The following is a 24,060-nucleotide window of genomic DNA, read 5'->3' on the forward strand; positions in this document are numbered from 1 at the left end:
ATGCAAGTCAAAGCCACAATGAGAGATCACCTCACACCTGTTAAATGACTATTATCAAAAGTACAAAAGATAATAAGTATTGGCAAGGATATGGAGAAATTGGAACCCTTTTACACTGTTGGTGAAAGTGTAAAATGTTGCAACAGCTATAGAAAACAATGTGAAGTTTCCTTAAAAACTTAAAATAGAACTATCATATGGTCCAGCAATCTCATTTCTGGGCATATATTCAAAATAATTGAAATCAGGATCTCAGAGAGATATCTGCACTCTCATATTCATTGTGGCATTTTTCACAATATTCAAGATATGGAAAAAACCCAAATGCCCATCAACAGATTAATGGATAAAGAAAATGTGGCATATACATACAATGAAACAGTATTCACCCTTTTAAAAAGGTAGAAAATCTTCTCATTTGGGTGATAGATGAACCTGGAATACATTGTGCTAAGTGAAATAAGCCACTCACAGAAGAACAAATATTGCATAATTCCACTTAAATGAGGTATCTAAAGTAGTCAAATTCATAGAAGCAGAGAATACAATGGTAGTTACTAGGTATCGAGGGGAGGAGCAAGTAGGGAGTTGCTGCTCAATGGGTAAAAAATTTCAGTTATGCAAATGAAAAAGTTATGGAGATCTAATGTGCAACATAATGCCTATAATTACCAATATGGTATTGTACACTTAAACATTTGTTAAGGGGGTAGATCTCATGTTAAGTATTTTTATTGCAAAAAGAAATAAAAACAACAAAATGACAAAAGAACACAAGGAAATTTTGGAGGTGATGAATATGTTCACTATCTTGCTTGTGGTTTGTGGTAGCATACGTTAAATATGCACAGCTGCTTTTATATACCAGTTATACTTCAATATTAAAAATATTCCATTGAGGAATTTTTAGAATCTATTACCCTCTATATATTTTTTCATCTGAATTGGAGAAGCTGGAGTCTCTCAGAACAACTTACCCTGCTTCTTTTTACTCCTCAATCCAAAAGACATCTCTAGTAAATTAGAGAGCAGATTTTTTAAAAAGTGGAGTAGTCAATTTCTCCAAGTTATTTTTATTCTCAATCTTATACCTGAGATATAAGAGACACCACAGAAGAGATACCACAGAAGAGACCACATGGTGATTCTTTGTCTGTTTGGGTGTGGTATGGACCAGGTCACCTCACAGGATTCCTCAGCCTTAACTGTGCTGTTTCTGCCTCTCCAAGACAGAATGGCTAAGAAGAAGACATTAATTACAGGTTAAAAATGACAAGCCAGTGTTATAACAAATAACTGAAGCAAAAGTCTCACTTTTTTTTTTGAAGCTCTATTAAAATCAAAGTTTAATCACGAATTGTGAAATAGAACGCAGGCAGTTAGGAGCTGCTAAAATATTAACACTTCTATTGAAACAGAAACTCAGGCATTTTATTATTTTCATGACCACCTCTGAGATTTCATAATTAAGTCTTTCAGTTTGATTTATTTAGACTCTAAGCAAACTTTCAAAGTGAGTTTGAGGGACTTTGTACTTGGAACATGAATGCATTGCATTTCCTGAGGCAATTTGGAACTGGGGTTTCATCATTTCAATGCCCTGGCTCAGAAGCAGGTATTCTGAGAAACTTCTCTTGAGTATCCTAATTCATTAACTGTAAGAAGGACCTCAGACATTTTCCTTATCAGGGTGAATATTCAGAAGGGAGGGAGGGAGGGAAAGATATTACATTTAGGAGTGAAACTGTATTTGTCACAGCATATTAATTTATCTAGTTCTGTTCTCTTTGGCGTTACAAACAGACATTTCTTATCTCCCATCTAAGCCTTTAGCTGGTTCTAAATATTTTCTCATTGATCAGAATGAGTGGAAAATTACATTTCACCCCGCTGCTCCCAAAACACATTAAATATATATATAATATTATGAGGTATCTAAAGTAGTCAAATTCATAGAAGCAGAGAATACAATGGTAGTTACTAGGTATCGAGGGGAGGAGCAAGTAGGGAGTTGCTGCTCAATGGGTAAAAAATTTCAGTTATGCAAATGAAAAAGTTATAGAGATCTAATGTACAACATAATGCCTATAATTACCAATATGGTATTGTACACTTAAACATTTGTTAAGGGGGTAGATCTCATGTTAAGTATTTTTATTGCAAAAAGAAATAAAAACAACAAAATGACAAAAGAATATATATATATATATTCCTGTCACTCTCTAAGAGGTAGTTTGGCATTGAGGAGCACTGAATGTCGCATAACCCTGAGATCCTGAGATTGAACATGTGGCAGATTCCCAGGATAATCTATGTTTGAACATACTATGTAAAATTTAACCAATTTTAAGAAACGGGATTGGTGAATTAAGGAAGAAAATGAAACCTAAATGAAATACTGACTCAAAGGTGGCAGTTATAACACAACAATCTTTTTTACTGGCAGAAGGAGGGAGAGAGGGATTGTGAATCACATCGAACATATACCTAATTATTTTTAATATGAGAGAGAGAGAAGTGGATTGGGGGGAGCAAGAGACAGGTGAGAGGGGAAAGAGAGAAATAGGGACGAGAAAGAGCATTGCTAGATAAAAGTAGAGTATCTCTATTTAAAAATATGGATGGGAAAGAGCATTGCTAGATAAAAGTAGAGTATCTCTATTTAAAAATATGGGGATTATTTTGGGATATCCATTTTGAGCATTTGAAAATGACCAGTTGACCTTGGTCATTTGACAAATCAGCTGCCAAATCTGGACCAAAATAAAATAGAGTCTGTCATCACTGTGAAGATAGAACATAAAGGCCAAGCAAGAATAAAAAAAAAAAAAAAGGAAAAAAGAAGGCTCACACCAAGAGTATAGGGAAGGACTACCTGAACCCTCCCCATGTGCTCACATCAGTGGAGAATTAGGCTGCTTTTCTCTGAAGTTCCAGGTGCTTTGCAGACTATTATTTGAGAAACAATACAGGTACCCTCAGCGTATCTCACTAATCATACATGAGCTGGAGGAGGTGGCTGGTAAAAATCGTTTAGCCTGTTGCACAGAAAATGAGGAATGTATCTGAAACATACAAAGCAGGAGTTTGGTCCTGAGAAACCCTTTCTTCCTGAGGACAGAGCTGTTGGCAACATCTTGGGGCATGGTTAGGGCCATGATCTGTAACTAGAACTGGTCCTGGGCAGAGGGTGAAGGGCCGCCATTTTCTCTACATCCTTGTCCCTCCATTTTGGTGCCCATCTCCCTTTTCCCTCAGGTGATGCCCAGGTTCCCTCCCCTTGGTCACCTCTGACACGTCAGAGTCCCCTGTGACATCCCCAACAAGCCTGTATAGCTGTCTTAGTCTCATCACTTTTCCCCTGATCAAAAGTGATCCTAAGTATGAGTGGATCCCATCCCTCTAGTCTTCCTCTATCTTGATGCCGAAGAGAAGCGATTTCAGCCTGAGTTTTCAGTGTCTCCTTAACATTTTGATGTCTTTATGATCTGTATGAATTTTCATAAGAGTCTGAAAGTCAAAATGCCTTAACAGAAAGGATGAGGGGTTTTAGTGTTAGAAGCCCCTAGTATGAGTCCACATTAACTGCAGAATCTTGAGAAATCTTAATTACTAGGAACCTCAATTTATTAATTTGGCAAATAGAAGAAATAATTATTTATTTTACACGATAAAAAATAAAGTGTCATTATAGTTACATAAAATCCACTAATTAACTATTCAGCATTGAGTAATTGTTGTCAGAGTTATTATTTTCATCATGGTAGAATTCTTGACCAGCTAGTGAAAGAAGTATTTTTTTGACATAGAAGAGGGCTGCCTCCATCAAAGTTCTAATGTCGTATCTTATAGTAGCTACCTATTCTACTGGTTTTAGACTGGCCTTAATCTGAGACTGAGATTAAAAGATGTACCAACCCTTTGTAATAGTTAATTTCTCTACGGCTTCAGAAGTGAAGCCCCGTTTACTCTAGGGTGACCTCATGTTCAGACTATCTGTGTAACACTGAGCCCAGTCAGTAAACTTAGCAGATGGGGAAAAGATAAGGGATGGAATAAAGGGTGATTAACCTCTCAGATTTCTTTTGATGAGAAAGTTGACACCACATTTTTCTAATTAGTGTTCTAGACTGGCTAGATAAATCAACAATGAATCAACAGTCTTTAAGCACATATACAGGTATGATAACTCTGTAGTTAACTCAAATCCTTGTGCTATGTATTATTTTGCTGCGTAACTCAGAATTCAGGAAGCTACCCACCCAATCAGTCTTTAGCTGTTTTATTTCAGTAACAAGTTTATGCAGAAACTTCCATATCTCTCATAAAACCAGAGCATTCATAGAACCAGAAACACCCATATCAACTTTATATATATTGTTTTTGCTTTTTTCGCATGGGAATGGAATAAATCAACTCTGTTTTCTCAGAAAGTATCTGTTTGTTATTACCAAGACTACACCATTTTCCACCCCTGATAATATATACAGAATATTGATTCTTCTTGAAGCCAAATTCTTAAGATTTCCAAATTATAAATTGGCCACATTTCTGGAATTATATCAACATGAAATTGGAAAGATATTTCCTCATAGATATAAGGCTAAAGTTTGTGGTTAGGTTTCTAATTGGAATCAGAAACTTTTTTATATCATTACAGTTTCTCTGGGAAGACAGGATGCGTAAAGCTCCATCATGGATAGCTCAACTTTGAGAAGGAAATGCTTCATCCTATTATCCTCTCTTCTTTACCCTATGGGTATAGAGTACTTTTTACCAGGAGGGTTTTTTTTTTTCCAAGAAAGAAGAAAGTATCATTATAGGTATGATGACTATTTTGGAGAAATTTAGACCTGTAAAAAGCGATTGAACTTAAGTTTTCCTGAAACGGAATAGGGTGATAGAAATATAATGGCCAAATCCAGTGCAATACATTGATTTACTCAAAATATATTTTGAGGTTGGTGTCTACATGTGCAGACATTCTTCTGGGCACTAAGGCTACAGTAGCAGACAAAAAAGACAAAAATTATTGGTTTCTTAAAGCTTACATTCTAGAGCATATCAGGGATCTTAAGCTTTGAAATAATTGGTACAAGCTTTGGTGCTTGAGAAAGCCCCAGGGGGTCACAGGCTCCCTGTTGTCAGTGGTGTCCTTACCTCCAGCTTCTGTCTGTGAGTCAGGACAGGCCTTTTCTCCTTTCCCCCAACAGAGGCGCATTGAGGAGTGTGCACACCCCTAACTTTAGAGCAAATGGAAGAGAGGCAAGTGGAGAGTCTCACCCAACTTCCTTCTGCTTCCACATGGCCCCTTCTCTGTAAAAGTGACAGAGACTCCTCTGTGCTTAGCCAGAATCTGTTCCATACTTAATGGGTCACTTGGTGTGGTATCCAGCATCATATGACGAAGGGGGGGCACATTCAATTTTTGCAACAGTACTTATTTTTACTAGATAACAAAGCATTTTCTTGTGGTGAATATCACATTGGCAGATAATTTGGGAACCAAGAGAAAGTGGAGTGGAAAAGTCAAAGAAGAAAGTTCAATGAAGACTTGAGTGACAGAGTTCCATGTGGGGCAAGACACAACTACTGTGTTCAGTCTTATTAAGCAATGGGATGAAGGCAGGATTAGTTGAACCAGTAGTGGGATGGAGAGAGTTGGGACTGAAGGATGGGTTGACTGTGATGAGTGGCCAGGAAAGAAGTAATTGCAGCAGTCCAGAAGGTTAGCAGGAGGGTGGAGGAATGTTTCCAGGCAAGACTGCCAAGTTTAGGGAGGGCATTTAAGCACTGAGGTGAAGGCTTGACGGCCTCTGATTTTTAAGAAAGGACTTCCATAAATTGGGAGTGGACTGTCTGCAAATGTCTGAGTATAGCAGGCATATTTATCCTAGTGCCCTGGGATCATTCCTGATTCTTCTACAATGGCATCACAGAAGCGAACACTGTGCCCAGTATTTGAAATGTGAAAAATGCAAATACGATTCACAGATAGACAGTGAGCCATTACTGTGTCTCGTACTATGCCACTTAAAAATTGTACTTCAATAAATAAAAGTAAATAAAATTGTACCACACTTGCATGATCTTCTACTTGTAGCTATAAATATCTGATTCACACACCTCCCTCAAATGATAGGAATGGGGTATGATTTTGGAGCTTAACCCTTTTCTCTAGGTATATCTAAAAAGGCTCTTATAATTTAATGTTCTTTAATTCTTTATATATTTTCTGTCTCCCCTCACAAACCACCCCCCCAACAAAATATAATTTTGCTGGAATTTTGTACAATAGGGATAGAATGAGAATACTGTACTATTGTTTTTACCTTTAACACTAAAATTTTAATTTAAAAGAAAATATTAATACATAAAGAAAATACATACATGCTTTTTAAACTAAATCAACTGAATGAAAACACAACCTCTCTCTCAGCTCACTAAGCTATGTACTCTTTTTTACTTCTCTGACTTGCTCTATCACTTTGTTCCTTTTCATCCCCCTGCCCCAACACACACAGACGCACACAGGGGGGTCAGGGGTAGGGAGGACTTAGCCTAAACTAAACTCATTAGGGCCATCTGACAGTGCAATTTGAGTATCAGACTTCTGCTTACTTTGCATTCAGTTGAGGAAGGTAAATTGCTATGGTCTCAGGTTTATTATTCATTTTGTTAATGCATGATTCAATGACTTCATTTAACTGGTGAATGTATTTTTGACTGATAAATTTATAGTTGTGTCGATCTGGGCTTTTGAATTCATTTTGACACACTATCTTTGAGACTATACCACAGAACTCTTTTTTTTTTTTCTGGTGGGTGTAAAAACAAGCAAACAAAACAATAAAAATCCTTCCATAATGACTATAAAGATGAGTATTTGAAAAGATAGACACTTTGAAATTGTTTTTCCCTCAATATCCTGTCACACCTAGCACTATACAGACTGTTTTTATTCCGAAGCAGTATTTAAATATCTGAAAGGTGGGGGAACACAGAAATGTTTTAAATAAAATATCCACCTTGCCATAGATGGAAAATGAAGTTTAAGCTTCAAGTGAGGTAGCTGAGGAAACAAACTATATTTGAATAAAATACAAATTTGTAATGGAGAAGTGATAATCCCTTAACTATATGTATTTAAATGTAACGCACACTTATCAAATCTGTGATCAGGTACTTAATCAACTAAAAGTTGTTTCATTTATTTGCTCCCTCCAATGACTCGGGCCAGGTGGCCCTTACATGCCAAATACTTTGCTCTGCTGTCAAGAGAGAAGATGAATAAGCGTGGTCTCTGATAAGATGGTCAGGAGCTCACAGTCTAATGTAGGAGCCATTTACAAAGCAATGCTGTATCGCAAGAGAGATGTGCCCCATGTGAATGGGAGGTCAGAAGGGTGGTGGCCTCTAGGGGCACTGGAGTTAGGAATGGTAGAAATGAAGAGAAGCCCTGGAGGAGGAACAACTGAGCTGACTCTTCATTGACAGGTTGCCCAGGTTAAGGGAGGAGGGGGATTGGAAGGGCATTTTAGGCAGAAAGGACAGTAAGTTAATGAGGTGAGAAACCTAATGTACAAACACTGAGAAGTAAAACAGGGGGTGGAGGGAAACCAGATTAAGGAGAGAATCAAATATCTGATCAAGAGCCTCTTCTCTCCTGTTAAGGAGAATAATTTAGTGCCAATGAGATTAAAGTGAAGACTGACAATAACAGGGATACCAATTTTATCCCAATATATATGTTGTGATATTGTTATTATTTTGCAAAATGTTTTCATGACAGTCTCATGTGATGTAAAGAAACTGGCAAGGTGTAGGCCAATAATCCTGTCAAATTTAGGGGTGAGAAAAACAGAGATTTAAAGAATTTGGCCATGGTCATATAACTTGACAGTACCGGATTAGGCCTGGGATGCTGGTCTTATACCGTAACTGGTGCATACAACTGCCCATTGGTGTAACAAGGCCACATTTGCTCAAGGCCTTGCCTGTTTCCAGAGATCCAGGCCAGCCATTTTCTGACACACGGGGTAGTCAGAGGAATTTCCATTTCACATTTTATGTGCAAATTCATTCTCTTCACATGAGAGAAACAATAAAGAAAAATCCTTAAGAAACTGGAAGTCTAGTAACAGTCATAAGAAGAACTGGTAACAATGACAAATTTATTTATTTAAGTGGTTGTAGGAGGCCAAGCACCAAGCAGAGCACTTTCCATTTATTTCTCAAACAACCTCATAGGCAGGTACTGCTATTGCCCCCATGTTACAGGTGAGCAAACTGAGGTTCAATAACTCGTTCAGGTCACCCACTGAGAAGAAGCAGAGTGTAGTGCAATTTATAGTGAGATCCATCTGACCTCGCAACTGGGTACTCAATTCTACCAGGCAAAACCACCTTTCTTAGTACTGCCACTTGATTTACACAACACCTGTACTGCACCATATGTGAATTGTTGGTACTTAATAAGCCATATGGAGACTTTCTCTGTTTCAAGATTTCTGTCGCAGAGGCTGTTGTTCTATAGATAAAGGAATCCCATCCTAGAATGTTTACTAACTACTCTTTGGTCCTGTTGTTTAGAAAAAAGAAAAGAAAAGCCAAATGTCTTAGACTCTAGGGGAACTCAGTTTACTATTTGCTTACTTATTCAGCTTCAGGTGCTGGGGTCCAGTAGAAATCTATTAGAGACTCTCAAATAAAAACCTAATGTACAAACCAAAGGAATGATATAAACCTGAACATACTGAAAACCTGTTAGTTTTTAATAATGTTTGAGCTTCAGGCTTTCCTCCTGTTCCTAACAGCCCATCAGAGTACAGGGCTCTCTTCTTGCATTTCAATGTATTTGCAGCTATACTTTCTCTCCCTGTTGTAGAGAACCCACAATCAGGTACTAAGATGTGACAGGATGATGGAAATGAGAAAGTGAAGACAGCACATGGGAAGGCAGTAATTAACCAGAATGCATATTTATCATAGTCTGTCATTGTTTACAAACAATGTAATGATTCCTGATTGTAGAATTAAACTCCAGGCTCTAGTTTGCAATGTCAATCAAGTAACCCCAGCAGGTGCAGATCAGCAGAAGGACTAACCAAGTAAGTGTTCTGTATAGAGGATGTACAGGAACTGGAGACAGCCGGAGCATCTTCTGTCAGAAAGTAATCTTTGTTGAAGACATTTGAACAATCATTTTATTGGGATGGCTAATTTATGAGCCTCACTTTTGTCATCTGTAAAATGGGAATCTGGAAATCTATGTCAAAAAGTCCCCATTCTCCATCCTCACTCCTAGAAGTCACTATCATCTCTTGCCTGAATACCTGTAATGGCCTCTTAACTGGCCTCCCTGGCTCAATTCTTGCTCATCTATAATCCAGACTGGAAGTTTCTTTTCTTTTTTTTTAATGAAGTCTTGCTTTGTCACCCAGGCTGGAGTGGAGTAGTGTGATCTTGGCTCACTGCAACTTCCGCCTCCCGGATTCAAGCGCTTCTCCTGCCTCAGCCTCCCGAGTAGTTGGGATTACAGGTGTACCAACACGTCTCACTGATTTCTGTATTTTTAGTAGAGACAAGGTTTCACTATGTTGTCCAGGCTGGTCTCAAACTCCTGACCTCAGGTGATCTGCTCGCCTCAGCCTCCCAAAGTGCCGGGATTACAGTTGTGAGCCACTGTGCTTGGCCTTATAATCCATTCTCTAGATAGCAGCCATAGGAACCTTGTAAAAACTTAAATTAAATCATGCACTTTCCTGGAAAAATCATCATTTTTATTGCCCTGGTTAAAAATTATAACTCCTAACTGTAGCTTCTGAGGCCCTATATGATTTGGCTCCTGTCTCCCTCTCCAATGTCATCTTTTTTTTTTTTTTTTTTTTGAGATGGAGTCTTGCTCTGTTGCGCAGGCTGGAGTGCAGTGGCGTGATCTTGGCTCACTGCAAGATCCGCCTCCCGGGTTCACTCCATTCTCCTGCCTCAGCCTCCCGAGTAACTGGGACTACAGGCATCTGCCACCACGCCTGGCTAATTTTTTGTATTTTTAGTAGAGAAGGGGTTTCTCTGTGTTAGCCAGGATGGTCTCGATATCCTGACCTCGTGATCCGCCCGCCTCAGCCTCCCAAAGTGCTGGGATTACAGGCGTGAGCCACCGCGCCCCGCCTCCAATCTCATCTTCTATCACTCCTTTTTGATCATTCAAGCCATGCAAGTCTTCTTTCTTTTCCTTGCCTATGCCATCTTGTGTTTCTACCACAGGATCTTTGCATCTAGTGTTCCTTTTCCCTGTAAAGACTTCTATTAAATACATGATCTTCACAGGTTGGCTTCTTTTGGATTCTAGTCCCAATCAAAATGTCAATTTCCCTGGCCATGGCATCTGAACATTATCTATTAACTGCAATCTTCTCAGGCCAACTCACTCCACCATATATTCTGTTTTATTTTCTTCATAGCCCTCATCACTACTTGACATTTTATTTAATTTTTTTGAGGCAGAGTCTCACTCTGTCACCCAAGCTGGAGTGCAGTGGCAAAATCTCAACTCACTGCAGCCTCTGCCTCCTGAGTTCAGGTGATTCTTGTGCCTCAGCCTTCTGAGTAGCTGGAATTACAGGCATAGGCCACCACACCCAGCTAATTTTTGTATATTTAGTAGAGATGGGGTTTCACCATGTTGGCCAGGCTGGTCTAAAACTCCTGACCTGAGGTGGTCCACCCTCGGCCTCCCAAAATCTTGGGATTACAGGCATGAGTCATTGCACCAGGCCCATCTTTCTTACTAGAATGTAAAATCCCTGTGGCCAGCTGTGTAAACATTGCCTAGAGAGTGTCTGGCAGAGATCAATCAAATCTTAGTTTAGTGCTTAGTGAATGAATGTGAAGATCAAATGGGGTGCAATTAATAAAAATGGTCTATAATCTAGTAAGCATTATTATACAAATACCAGATACCATGATTTCTCTTCTTCTGTTAAGCCACGGCTCTTCTCAAATCTTTGTCAGAATGAAAGGAACATAACCTTCAGCCAGGGACTCTCTTTCAAGTGGGATCTTACTTTCCAGGAACTTAAATAACTTATAGTGTAATGAAAGTCAAGATTAGCACAAGAATAGAATTAAATTTCTTACAAAAAATGTAGGATATTGTGCATTTATTTTGCTAAGGTCAATTTTCTGTTTTGCACCGGGCTGCTCTATATAATTGCATGGATGCATGCATGTCACAAAGAATTATTGAACAAAGGGATCTTTATGGAATTACAGGAAAAGCATGGGAAAGACTGATGGACTTGGATGTTCTACAGGCCCACAACAATTCCAAAATTGGACTCATCACCTTTCTTTATCATCTTCCCATACCCCCGCTTCCCAGCCTCTTTCCCTTCCCAGGTCGCCTACCTCAGAGAATGAAAGCACCATGTACCCACCAGCTGCCCAAGCTAGACATCTCTGGGACCACTCTGAACACTTCTCTCGTCTTCTCACTGATATCTGTAACTTCTACCTCCTGAATGCTGTGGAATCTGGCTTCTTCTTTCCATTTTCAGTACCAGTACCCTTGGCTATTGTTTCCTCTCACCTGGACTATTTTAGCAATCTCCTAACTGGTCCCTGACTCCTCAGTCCGTCCTTATAGCAATTCAATCTCCACTCTTTCTAGACACAGTAATGATCTGGTCGCTCTGCTGTGGCTCCTCATGTCCTCTTTAACAGAGAGACAAGACTCCATGTGATCTGGCTTTACTTATGTCTCACCTTTGCCACCCTCACACTCACTCTTTAGCCACCCGTGAACTACTCTTAACTCCCCAAAGGCAGTATGTTTTCTTTCACCCCCGGCTACGGAACACACTATTTTGAATGTCTCATACAATATTTATGGGTCTTTTTTCCCTTGACTCACCTTTATTTAATTATCACTTTTGTCTAAAGCCAGATGCCGCTTCCTCCAGAAAGACTGCCAGAACTTCCCCGCTCTCCAAAGTCACACTGGGTGCCCTCGTTTTGCAGTCTTAAGAATTATACTTTGTTTTCTTATAATACTATTCTGGTGTTTCATCATTTGTTTTCCAGATTCTGCTTGGGAATTGATTCCGTTGTCATGGCCTACCCTGGCATTTTTTAATTTTACCTTTTTTTCCTTTATCTTTTCTCTTCCATTGCTAACTCCTTCTTTGCTTCCTTTACTGTCTCACATTTGCTCTCTTAATCATTATTATGGCACTAGTATTTGTAATTGCATTTCTTTGTCTTCAGGTTTTCATTGTCTTCCCCGCCGTCACTCTCCTCACTTCCTTTGTCTCTACATCAGTCTATGACTCCCATCACTTTTGGCCACATTCATCAATATTACAGTTTTTAAACAGAATGATTTAATATTTGCCAGCTAATCAATCTGCAGAAGATCTTCCACCACCTGTGAGTTTTTAACTAAAAATTTTACCGTCTCTTAGGAATTCTCTTTGCCATTACAGTCACCATGATTTGATGAGAAAGAGAAAATTCTCTCCCTGGTTAAGATGGGAGAGAAGAAGGGAAAAAAGTCCAGCCATCAGAGCTATTAGTTTTTTTTTGAATCATTCTCTTTTGGTTTCTTAAAAAACAAAAACAAAACAAAAAAAAAACTCTTTTTCATTGATTTTTCCAAATGTTAGCAAATAAGAGTATATTACCCAGTAACAATTACATCAGTGCAGATAGAAGAATATATTAAAAAAACAAAAAACAGACACATCTCTGTCTGGCTTCCAATGGTTTCCACAATGACCATGCTATTTATGTTCCATGCCGTCTGGTCTTGAAGTTCTTAGTGCAAATTTACGCAAGTGGCACACCCTTGCTTTCACCGGTCATTGAATATATCTGTCAACACTCGAAAGCCTGTGTTAAGTGAATAAACCATGGAGATAATAGTGGATTCCAACTTGAAGGGTGTTTTTCCCAATCAGAGGGAATCAAGCAATCTTGTGAGGTTATGCATTTGTATGAAATTAATGTGATTTAACAATCAAAGACAAATCGTATATAAAGGAATAGCAGTCAACTGTTATCACAATGCACAATTTATCCCCTCTTTTAAAAATTCTACTGCTCTTAGAGTCACTGCAGGTCAAATATGGCAATCTTTGTCCCTGAGCCAAGAGGAGGAGACTTTTATATTATGGACTTGTGCATCAGTGGTGTTTTCCTAAATATTATCAATCTATGCAAATGAGATTAATTCTTTGGTAGAAAGCCCATGATGAGGGTACAAAATATAGATATTAGTTAAGTGATATGAAGGTGGGTTTTGAGTAGACTGCCTATTGAAAGAAAAGCAGAAGAAACAAGGTATTATTTATATAGTTATCTCTATTGAATTTGCCTTTTATTGTTAAGTGTTTACATACTGTGGTTAATATTAAACATGCCAATGTAGGTATCAAAAGCAATCAATTATCTTCTAAAAACTTATTATTCAGTGGACATTGAATATTTTCTAGGCACTGTCATCATGCTGTGGACAAATCATATCATTCAATTCTCACTCTCCTATCAGAGAAGCATTGTTATTTCCAACATTTTTTGATGAAGAAGCTGCAAGTTACCAGCAGAGCTCATTCCTGTTTCTTTGATTCGAAGCCCAAGCTCTGAACCACTTACTGGGCTTTAGTGCCTGCTTCTCTGTGGAAATTCTGGGGTCACACTGCCAGAGTATTCATCACAGCTCCACTTCTTAAAGATTTGGGTTAGTTGCTGACCTCCCTGTGCCTATTAGCTTTTCTGAAAACTGTGCATGACAAGAGAGTCTGATTCATAGGGACATTATAAATCTCAAATAAGCCTCTGTAAGGAAAGTGCTTAGAACACAATTGACATGTAGTAAACATTCAATTTAAAGATGTCTATTATTATTACATAATATCAACATAGGCTCTGCCTATATGGGAAAATATATTTGGTTAGCTCAATTTGTGCTCCATTTAAAAATCCTAATTAAAGGAATGACGATTTGTTAGTAGCTACTCAGCAGAGATACATGTTCAGGCACAGCTGCTAAATTTTGTCAGTCTTCCTATTCTGTTATCATGTGAAGATAGTGTGGTGAAAACGAGGTGTTCTTTCTATTTCGTGAAAAGTGAAATGACAGCTCAATTTCCTTCATCTACTTTCACTGGGCTTCTTTTGGAAGTTATTGTGAATATAATGGCTGGGTCTTTGGCCAATACATTCCTGTCAGAAAGGCACCATTTTTCTGGAGCCTTACAATATAAGTGATGGAACAGGCACTAATCTTGAAGTTGGATCTACCAAATTAAATCCTACTTTTGCCTTTTACTAGTTTTCTGAGCCATGAGCAAATTAGTAAAATTTTATGAAATTCAGTTTCCTCATCAATAAAATAGGAATATTCATTTGAAAGCAACAGTTCTTAGCTGGAGGCAATTTTACCCCTAGGGGACAGCTGGCAATATCTGGAGACATTTTTAGTAGCCTCAACTCAGGAGGGGAGGTACTAATGGCAATAAATGGATAGAGGCCACAGATGTTGCCATACATCCTACAGTGCAGAGGATGGCCCCACAAGGAATGATTCAGCCCAAATGTCAATAGTGCCCTGACTTAGAGTGTTATTAGAATAAGATAAAATGTTTGTAAAGCACTTACTATCACACATGACATGTGATAGGTGCTCACGGTTCATTAATCCAGCAAGTTCCTCTTCCTCCTCCTCATCCTCCTCCTACTCCTCTTCTTCCTCCTCCTCCTCCTCTTCTTCTTCTTCCTATTCCTCTTTCTCCTCTTCCTCTTCTTCTTCCTCTTCTTCTTCTTCCTCTTCTTCTTCTTCCTCTTCCTCTTCTTCTTCTTCTTCCTCTTCTTCTTCTTCATAGCTGCGAATTGTTAGGCATTGATCACTAATGTGAGTTTCCAGGTTTCCCTCTCTGTTGGGCCCAAGTACTGTGATAAACTAATTCACACTGAGTTGTCTGAGATTTATTCTTCTCCCAAAAATATATGCAGTTTAAAAAGAAAGTCTTTTAGATCTTGATTATGAGTAAATCCCTGTGATGGAAGGTTACCCTTTCTGGCATCTGGTAGCATTTGTTCTTCTCTAGCTACCTGGTTGCCCTAGAAGGTAGAGATTAAGCATTGTAATTTTTACCTCCCTTTGCTGATTGCAAGGATTCAATGAAATAATACAAGTAAAATGTCTAGCATAGGATAGGTGTTTGATAAATGTAGATCAGTCTTATCACATACATAGTCTCTCTCTCCCCCCCCTCCCCTCGCTCTTTCTCTCTCTCGCCTTTCTGGACATTAGGCATGTGATCATATTTCAGGAATCTTCTTTCTTCAAAGTACCCTGTCCTGTGTTTATCTTCACTGTAATCAACAATGGACTCTTCTTCAGAGCTTTTTAATTCCTTTTCCCAGATGATAGACTGTCCAGATGTGAAACACTATCCAGCGGGTTTTGCTGTATTTACCTTCTGTCCATGTGGCTTTGTACCTTCCCAACTGTATACCTGACACCCTTTCTTTCTCCAGGCTGTGTTTCCTCATTGTAAAAATGAGGGCACTCGTGGCCTCTCAGGTCTCTTCTGGGTCTCACACGATTCTCTTTTCAAACCACTACTGTGGTCATGTAGGTCTGCCAGCACTGAGCTTCTGCATGAGCATCCTGATTGGCCTTATCATGGACATGCTTCTGATGCATTCTACATTTTCTGGTCAACCCTCATTCCCTTCCAAGTAGTTTATGACTCATAAATGTTTTAAGATAGTTCTTTTCCACCTGCGTTTCTCATAAAATTCACAGGGTTCTGTAGCTCTTGAACAATTGCTCCGAATTTAACTTTTTTTTTTTTTTTTTTTGCCAGGAGGATTAATAGAAGTTTAAGTTTGCATTTGCCAATAAACTATAGATTGTTGTAGACCGGTTGCTCTTGTCACCCAGGCTGGAGTGCAATGGCGCAATCTCTGGTCACTTCAACCTCCGCCTCCCGGGTTCAAGTGATTCTCCAGTCTCAGCCTCCCAAGTAGCTGGGATTACAGGCATCTGCCACCATGCCTGGCTAATTTTTGTATTTTTAGTAGAGACGGGATTTCACCATATTGGTCAGGCTGGTCTCGAACTCCTGACCTCAGGTGATCCTCCTGCCTTGGCCTGCCAAAGTGCTGGGATTCAGGTGTGAGCCAGCCTACCCGGCCATATGTTTTTTCCCTGTTGGAGGAGATATCACATACTGATTGGTTGTTGAGTATTCATTAAGTAATATTAGCAAATATTATATCTTAGTTCACTAGCTAGGGTTTTTTTTTTTTTTTTCATGAGCTAATTAAGTGCACACTTCACACACTGGTGATTGCTACCAATGCAGCCCTGGTAGAACTGAATAATGGTGGAAGGATACAAGATGTCCCACACATCAGGAAGAGCACCACTGACACTGTGTCCTTCATGTAGTCATTTTCAATTATTTCCAATGGGCAGAGGGAAAGGAGGTTAAATTTTATATATAAATATAATGATAAAAGACCTCAGAAAGCCTGGATTTTTAAGTTGTTCAAATAGCTGGTTACTTTTAGAAGTTATTGAAGGGCTGGAATCACTGGGGCAGTCATGTTTAATGTCAGTATTTAAACTCTTTCACTCTGTTAATACTTTTAAATATCCCTCATAGAAAATTTTCATGTTTGAATATTGTGTCCACTAAATAAAAAGCAGATGCTTTGTATTTAAAAATATCTGAGTTTTAATTCTCACCACTTGTCAACTTTATAACTTTGGATCAAATAATTAACCACTTTTAGCTACAGTTTCTTCTTCCATGAAAAGAAAAGAATAGCATCCTAATTGACTAATGAGATTATTACAAATTCACCATTCACTAATAGGATTATTGTGAAGATAAAATTATGTAAAGTGCTGAGCACAATAACAAGACATAGGGAGTTCTTAATAAATAGTATCTATTATTAGAATTTCAGCAAGTTTCTGGTTTGGAAGAGTTAACCGTTACCTTATTCACTTTTGGAATCACAATGCACAATAGGTAGCAAGGGAGCTATAGTACATCTTTTGAGGTGTGAGTCAAATATGTTGGGACTGGTATAGCAAAGTGGCTACCATTCCAGAGAAGAAACAGATTATCTACAAAGTAGCTTAGCAGTAGTCTTAGTGCCTGTCCCATAAAGCATTGACCAATATTAGTGCTAGAATTGCATAGGTGCTCAGAGGATAAAAAGGGTACGTTAAACAAATAGTAAGTGTGTTTACATGAATTTAATGTAGTGTTCAGGACTCTGGTTATAACATAAAATTTACTGTCATTAGATTAAACCAAAAGATTAAATTATAAACCTAGGTATTGAGCCCATTTAAATACTGCTAGATGTAGGTGTCTCTCTCTTCACTATTTCCCAGCTTTGTCTGTCTCACTTGGCTTCTTTCTGACTGAACGTCCTCCCATTAGGTATGCACAATGGCCATTGAGCTCACATACCCCTAGCTTGGCAACCTCCCAGATCATAGAGCACATAGGACCCAACATATTTCACCAGAATAGTCCCAATGAGGACTTGGATTCACCCATCCCGAGTCTCATGCACTTACCTGAATCACCCACTACGGTGATGGGGTGGGGAGTACTCTGTTCACATATGGGCTGTGTGTTCCCCTCTGGGAAGGCATAGCACCATGGTTGACAGTCATTTAAGGGCAATATGAAATAGGGAAAGGGAAAGAAGGAGGCTTTACTGGAAGAATGGAACACACAAACTCTGTAGTTAATACATACACATTTCATTTTCAGAGACAAAAGATGCCGAGATATTGATTGAGAGGAGCTGTAGGCTTTTAGAGACTTGTTCCAATTTACAAAAAAATCAGTGAAAAAAAAAAAATGAAAAAGGAAGTCTCTAGGATGAAGAGGACCAGGTAGGAAAAGGGGTCAGGATGAGCTGCAGAACTTGAAGTAGGAAAATAAATATGTTTTGGGCAGAAATAATCAAGTGTGATCTTATCCAAAAACATCTGAGACTAAGATGAGGAAATAAAACGAGGAAGAAAGCAAGAAAAAAGCAAAAATGACTAGGAAAATGGAAAAATGTGTCATCAAGGAACACTTAAAAGAGCAAGACAGACAAATCATTGCATTGCTTTAAAATCTAACAGATGAAAATTTGGAGCTGAGAGGGTATGCCTGATTATTATCAAATAGGGAAATTATATAAATAGGAACCATGGGCTGAATGGTTAAGAAAGTTACTTTTTACCTAATTGTCCAATGCTTTAGGGATGTTTATACTAATAAATTATTGAGTGATGGTCAATATATATATATTTATATATATATACACACACACATACACACACACATTTTATATATAAAGTATACTTTATATATAATTATATATTATATATTATATATAACACTATATATAATATATATTATATATTATATATAACACTATATTTATTATATATATTATATATAATATATATAACACTATTATATATTATATATAATATATATAATATATAACACTATTATATATTATATATAATATATATAATATATAATTATATATTATATATATAACACTATTATATATTATATATTATATATTATATATTATATATTATATATAATATATAATAGTGTTATATATATAATATATATAATATTACGTATATATAATATAACACTATATATATTATATATACGTAAAACACTTTAAAAGTTCTTGATAGGCCTGTAGATTTTGCCATTTTTCTCTCTGGGTCAGTATGTTTTTGTCATATGTATATTAACTGTCTGGCAATATGCCTAAATATTTTCCATTCTAATGTCTTTTGCATGTCAGAATTTTCAATCCATTTTTCTTTTTGGGTGGAAGGTTTACTCTGTCACACACACATTCACACACTCTAACTAAACTTTGCTTTCTATACACAGCAGGCTTCCTTCCCCATTCATTTATCATACAGATATTCAATGAGCATCTGCTACTGTATGCCCTGGCATGCTGATCTGTGTGTGCCCTGGAGCACACTCTAGAATTCAGAAGGAAACAAGCACATCCCTTACAGTCTAGTGTGGAAAACAGACATTAAGCCAATAAACCTAGAAACCCACCCATGTTTACACATTATGGTGCTGTGAAAGCAACGGGCAGGAGGAGGTTGGGACTAGCTTGAAAGTAGAAAGATGCGTGGCTGGCAAAGGGAAGATCACACACAAAACATTGAGGTATAGAAAAGGGCTGGCAGGGCAGGAGCTGAAGTGAGGTGATTTTTTGTTTGTTTGTTTTAATTTTCATTTCCTAGCTTGTGCAGTAGAGCACACATTCCTGCAGGTCAAGAGTGTCTTTCATGTCTTTTGCATCCCTCGCAGGGAGTGTCCTGGTTATTAAGGTGTTGTCTCTCAGCTCCAAACACACCCCTTTATACTCTATTTGTGATGCCAGGACTGGGATTTGGTTTAACCACACAGGCTAACTACACTTTTCCTTTGCCCAGCTGGCTTTCTGTTAGGCTCTGTCAATAGAGGGTGCTAGAGGGAGACACTAAAACATGGGAAGAATTCCTTGCTTGCCCCTTGCTCCTATCAGCGGCAGCCCAGCTTTTGTTTACTCCAAAAGCAGTTGGTTTCAGCTTCCCTTTTTTCCCCTCTATAATCCCCTGAGCCAGGCTGCTTCAGAAACATCAGCACCAGCAGGCCACATGCCCTCCTCAGATGTCTGGGTCCAACCTCCACACAATGCCTCCTCTAAGCTTTTAGGTTCTAATAACTGCATCTTCTTTTACTTGTCTCCTCAGACTTAAGGATGGTAGCCACCTCCTGCAGCCACTATCTTTGTCTCTTCACTGTCACCTGTTTGCATTTTCACTTCTCCCATGTCTGTCTAGCCAATATTTATGTTAAATTCTTCCTGTTCAGGTAACTGGTGAGGTGCCTGTGTTCCTGACTGACTCTGATGGATGTGTGGCTAGTTTAACTCTGTTCTTGCCCATACTAACCATCTCTCAATAGAAGCCCCCACTGGGCCCCTCCAAGACCAACTGCTCATGAGTAAAAATGGTCAACTGCAAGCAAGAAATGATGATTGTCAAGCTTGAAGACAAACTTTTTTCAGAAGCTCTCATAGCCTGCCTATTCCCAATCTCCACTATGCAATATCGTTTTCAAGGTTAGCAGAATTATAAAAACATCAATTTGGCCATTATTGACTTTTCAACTGGGATACCAAGAAAGCCTTTCAGCAGCCTCGATAAATTAAATCTGGCCACCTAGCTCCCAGACTGGCAGGCTCCTACATCATTGACAGAGAAGACAGGGGAAAGCAGTTTTCCCAGCTGTTGCAGTAAATGATGTGCATTGTGCTCACAACCATTAGCAGGCGGAAAATTTGAAGTGTGGGTACATTGCAGAGCTGCCTCTTTTAAAAATGCATAAGCACTTTGTGAGTTTGCTAAGTCATGTTTCACTCAGCTCGGTTTGAATTTTTCATAGAGGAGAAATATTCTGTAGTCTTTTCTGTTTAAGTTCTTCTTTATCAGTAAGAACTGCCACAGTGAGGTCTATAGTGGAAGGGGGCCAAGTCTAATCTTACAATTTGCTTGATTAGTCCTCAGTTTTTCTAAGTTGTAAAATGCTTGAAGATTTAGGGCTTTAAGGACTTAATATAACTTAGTTTCCTGCCTCTCCCTGTTTAATCCAAAATGCAAATTCTTTCCCGTTCTGGATTTAAGTTTATTTGATGTGTTTTCAAGTCAATCTTTATCCTGAAGGGCTTATCCATTTGTGAAATTTTAAGTACTGCACTATAAAGACTCCTTTTTTTCCAAAAACATCCCCTGTTCACACACCATGTCCCAGACACAGTATGCACTTGTGGTCACTCACTCACCATTCCTGTGCTGAGGCAGACATTACTAACTACTGAATACACATTTTCCTGATGCATCCAGCTGTAACATCGGTGTCATTACTAATGTGATATTCCAGCTAGACCTAAGTATTAGCTGTGTAGTGTATTGATGGAAACATTATAATTATATAGCAAGCCCCTGATTTGTTTCCCTTATATGGAATAGCGTCAGCATTGTAGTAAAACAAAGATGTGTAATTGAATGGAATACTTAGTGTGCCGCAAATTATGAAACATCCTTTACATTAGCTATCTCATTTAATTTTCTTCAAAGCCCTGTGAAGAGAATGCTGTTAACAGCCTTATTCTTCAGATGAGTAAACTGAGGCTCAGAGAGTTGAAGTAATTTATGTAAGGTCTCATAGGTGACAAATTGTGAAGTCTGACTCTGGCACCTGAGACCTGCACTGCCATGTTATCAGCTTGATACAATTCAACATATGTGTTCAGCTCATTCATTGATTATTCATCAAACATTTATCAAGCCACTCTTATGCAGCAGGCACCAAAAATCATATAATATTCAACAAATTCAGCAATGACTTATTAAAAAACAAGGTAGAGCTATTAGGCTCTCTGACCAGCAACTAGATAATAACTCCCCAAACAGGCAATAGATTTCCTGCTTTTTCAATATCAATAAATCAGATTTTTCTTGGAATGAAATGGTTTTCTTCCCACATCTGGCTAATCAATTGTAACCTATTTTCTCCCCAAATGGAGAGAATTATTCCAGCCAGTATTGAAACTTCAGCAAATTGGAAGCAAAATACATTGCAACTTGAAGTACTAAGGTATTTATGAGGTCGTTATTTGGTATAATTGGGGGGATTCTAGAATACTTTGTGTTACAGAACTGACCTTTCATAGATCTTTCCACACTTCCCAAGACTTGTAAGCATATCACAGTGGGACTGCAAGGTCAAAGGGGTCTGGAGCTTACATGTGTCATTTCTGTGTTCTGATTTAAAACCTCTTTGCTTGTAATTAGGTTCTTGGGAAGAGGGTAGTCAGGCAGACAGTGCTCCTAGAAAAGATATGGGGTGGTTATCTTCTCACATTTGATTATTTTTCAAACTTCACAACAACCCTTCATGTAGGACTACAGTTAGGCTGTAGTACTATTAATCCTATAATATTGGATCAGCTGGATGGGGCCCTTCTGATCCTATCTTTCTTTGTTGGTTTAATATAATACATAGACTTCAGAAGCCATCTCATAAATTATCTTGCCAAAATAAATGGCAAGTAAAACAGTCAAATGTTCTCATAAAATCTTGAAACATGGTAGTATGACAACCTCCACTAGAATTAAGTTGTTCAATTCCCCTTTGATAGTGATAGTGCCCAGAATAAGTGGAAAGCAATACTTCTGTTTGGTAGCAGGAGGATCCCAGATGACATTTAAATACACGATCATCCCAGCAGTTCAGGGAGGAAATAACTGCACCATTGCCAGGTTCCTGGCTTGGCACATAGTGAGGGCTTCATGCAACTTTCCACATGAATATACAGAAATTTTTCACATGATGGAGTTTGTGTTGTTAAAATAACTTTTGGAAGACTGAGTGCGGTAGCTCACACCTATAATCCCAGCACTTTGGGAGGCCAAGGCGGGCACATCACTTGAGGTCAGGAGTTCAAGACAAGCCTGGCTATGGTGAAACCCCCTCTCTACTGAACATACCAAAAAATTAGCCGGACGTGGTGGCAGGTATCTGTAGTCCCTGCTACTCAAGAGGCTGAGGCAGGAGAATCACTTGAACCTAGGAGGTGGAGGTTGCAGTGAACTGAGATCGTAGCACCACTGCACTCCAGCCTGGGCGATAGAGCAAGACTCCGTCTCAAAAAACAAACAAACAACAACAAAAAACCCCAAACAAACACTTTTGTAGAAGACTCAAGTTTCCTTCTGGGTCCATTGAATGAAATGAGTTTACCATGGGGAAGGTGACTGACTCTTGGACAAAAAGACAGCAATTGCTTCTCTACTTGTTCAGCAGGGTTTATGGCCAAAATATTTTGTAATCTTGCTTTAAGGTAATAGGTGTATCCCAGCATATATTTCTTCTCTTCTTCCTTTTTGTATTTCCCCTCTTCCTGTTCTTTTTGTAAAAGCTAAATTCAATTTCTACAGTTTTCCAAAAAGGTTTAAAACCAGATTGTCTCTGGTTTGATGTGATTACTTTTCTTCAGCGCAATTCATTGGAACCATTTCTCAGTTAAGTCATTTTGGTATAGGGGTTGCTGAGTTTGGGGAAGCAGAAGCATATTCTGCCTAGTAAAGGTAAAAAATGATCCCCTCAAAATGTATGCTGGCAGACAGAAACCATTTTCTATTACTGATATTTTCAGTCACCAGCTGGCATATGCTGAACAGTTTCTGTATTGCATGGAAAATGTATAATAGCATGAGATAACTAGAACAATACAGCTGTTGTGATTCCTTTTTGGCTAATTGGATTGTTGCATTTAATTTAATGGCTTTATAAATATGATGATTACTCAGTCACATTTTAGAAAATGACTTGAAAGAGTGGGTATAATTTAGGGATACTTCTGGAGTTGTGATTTATACAAACTTTTGTTTTACTTTCTCTTAAAAAATTATATGGAGATAAGTTGGTATGTATGTTTAAATCATTTAATATGTAAAGAACAGGCTTTATACAAGAAGATAGGATGTAATTTTCCTAATAGTTTTCATTCTAAGTTTTCTCTACTTTGACTATATTAGAAATGGCAATAAGGTAACATCCTGTATAATGTGACCTATTATTCATGAGAATAAGATATAGTGTAAATCAAAATGGGGTCTCCTTTAAAACTATATAAAGGTACTACATTATCCTTGTCCTCAATATCATAAAGGAATTTGTTCTCTTTACTTTTATGGATTAAGTACAAAGAATTGTAGAAGTGCCCAGCATGTAATACATGATCGGTAAATAGTATTAAGTTTATGACTCCAGGAAGACTGTGGCTGTTCAGAGGGTGGAAGTGGAGGGCAGTGATTTATTTTTAGGAAGTTGCTTTGTGCCATGATTGTGGACTTTTTCTTCCTGGTTCACGGAGCCACTGTGCATCTGCAACATTGCTCTGCCTTCAAATTGCTAAATGCAGCATTATGAG

The 24,060-nt window shown here is 38.3% G+C and overlaps 1 protein-coding gene across 3 annotated transcripts in view; it reads left to right on the forward strand.

Annotated features, from left to right (window-relative positions):
- The window catches only part of KCTD16 (potassium channel tetramerization domain containing 16), a 307,662-nt gene that overhangs the window by 278,671 nt on the left and 4,931 nt on the right, over positions 1-24,060 (forward strand). The gene's annotated exons all lie outside the window — the stretch shown is intronic.

This window comes from Pan troglodytes, chromosome 4 (genome assembly GCF_028858775.2).
Source record: "Pan troglodytes isolate AG18354 chromosome 4, NHGRI_mPanTro3-v2.0_pri, whole genome shotgun sequence".
In the NCBI taxonomy this organism is placed as follows: domain Eukaryota; kingdom Metazoa; phylum Chordata; class Mammalia; order Primates; family Hominidae; genus Pan; species Pan troglodytes.